Below are 2,382 nucleotides of genomic sequence, written 5' to 3'. Positions count from 1 at the left end.
ATATATATATTCACCGCGAAATCTAACTCGAGCTATAACCATAGTGCCACGCTTAACCAATCGCCCATACAAGGGTTGGCGTAAAAGCCGGGCCTATCTTGAAGCGCGGAAACTCCTGGACCAGGCGTACTAGGAATATCGCGAAAACCTTCGGGATCAAAGTAATCCTGCCAAGGACGCGTTAGCTCCCCTACCACCACCGGCTTCGCCGGCTCAACCCAGTCAACAAGGGTTAGAGGCAATACCTCCTCTTTCTCCTTCACCTCCTCCTCGATCTCCGTCACCTGCATTTTCGGACGCCCTAACCGAGCGAATCTTCCCTGACACCCCACCCCCAACTTCTGATTCCTCTATCCAATCCATCCTTCCTTCACCACGACCGCCATCACCATCCCTTTCGACCTCGAGTGTGGAATTCGTAGAAGAGTTCCCACCTCCACCTCCGCGTTACCATTTCTTCATCCATCCCGAGGATTCATTCAAATCCTTAATCGCCAAATTCCCGCGTACAACACAACCTCTCCCACTCGATGTCTATATAATCGGTCCTGATTATTTTGATCCTAACGAGATAAGAAATGCCATAGCTGGACAGCCACCCCGTGCAGCAATCCCTGTAATCCTTCCCCGATCACCCGTTCCTTATCTCGTCCCTGTGAGGTTCTTTCACAATATTTTCCCCCCTTCCTCCGTTGTACTTCGTGAAATACGTTAATTCCTGTATCGCCTCTCCGTTTATACACACTCACACAACAAACTCATAGACCTAGTCATGACCATCATGATCTCTCAAATTTCCGAGAATATACATGTACACATATATACATATATATATACTTATTAATAAGTATAATAGTTATTAATAAAGTGTCATTAGTAAAGCTATGAATAGTTTGTAAGATAAGTCGATCGTGTTCTATTAATATCCTTCGCGATATGAATGTTAAATTGTAATGAGATTCTGTTTAGCATTATTTTCCCTTCAATTTTATAAAGATAGACTTAAATTTTAATCATAAATTCAAATAATAATAATGTTTGGCTATACTTCAACTGTAAGATTTAGTGTTAACAATAAAATAGAGTACTTGTAAAATGACGAACCTCAATCTCCATTTATTTTAGAATCGTAAGACCTCGTACCAACTCCCGCTGTTCGCATGTGGTCCGGTCCCGAGTTACAAGGATTAAGTTTCTTGACTCAAAATTCGAACCGACGTTCGCACTGCCTGTTGGAAACAGGTGTTATAGCGTCCCTTTAGGACGTTGACCCATATTCCAGAGCTATAAAAGGTGCGTTCGACTCGCTCTATCCCCTTCCCGCGGATGCATGCGAGACAAAGCGTCTGCTCTAACGTCCTTTACTCCTTCTTTCTCTAAACCTATCTACGCACATGACCGGAGTTTGGACGTAACACTACTATGCCTTTAAGGAGCTTATTTTTCAAAAATTTCACATCCCAAAGTTGATCTATCTTTTTGGTCGACAAATCAACCAGCGGTCTTTAATGGGTTAAAACGTTTTAATGACATCTTATTGACGTTAAAGACGTCATTAAAACGTTATTAAAACATCATTTGACATCACTTTACTACTTGGGATACAATATCCAATATTTAAATATAACAATATATTCTAGCATATATATAATTTTATTCATGACTTTTATTCATTATATATATTTTATTAAATCAAGATTTTATTAAATTTATTTTTTATTTACAAAGTTTCTTTCTTTATTTGTCTATTATAAATTTGTTGGACTTTGGCCTAGATTTATAATTCTTCAAGGTTCTTATTAATTTCTGAACACGTGACACAATCTTTTGACGATATCGTAAACTCGAATGTTGTAGACATAGTATTGTAGATATAGTAATTGATAGAAATAAATTCACTAGACATTATATACTTCATCAGAGATGAATGGAAGTAATTCCTTATTTTCTGTTTATTCTAAGAAAAGTTATGATAATGAAAACTGCGAATTTAATTAAGACTGCCACTTTTAATAAGTTACATAATGTAAACTATAAATATTTTATTGTTTAATAATACCGCATTGGGAAAAATGTAGAAAAATGTCACAAACACATGATTTATATCTTTGTTGCAACTATATCAGAAGTATATACAGGGTGTCTCAAAAAAACGGATCGAAACACAATGGGGACGTAGATTGGATCAAGGGGAACAAAACAGTTTTGTACCATTTTGCAGTTGACGCAATATTTAACGAGATATTAACGTTTAAAGATAGGCGAATACAAGCGTCCGACCAGCCTACTGCTCAAGCGCTATCCTTCTCCTCCCCATGCGCGCCGTTCTGAGTGGCTCGCTTGCCAGGCCATCCCCGCACCTCGCGGCTCGCCCGCGCCGCC

The sequence above is a fragment of the Mycetomoellerius zeteki genome, unplaced genomic scaffold (assembly GCF_001594055.1).
Source record: "Mycetomoellerius zeteki isolate Tzet28-1 unplaced genomic scaffold, Tzet1.0 scaffold57, whole genome shotgun sequence".
Lineage (NCBI taxonomy): Eukaryota > Metazoa > Arthropoda > Insecta > Hymenoptera > Formicidae > Mycetomoellerius > Mycetomoellerius zeteki.
Note: the sequence above shows the minus strand (reverse complement) of the source record.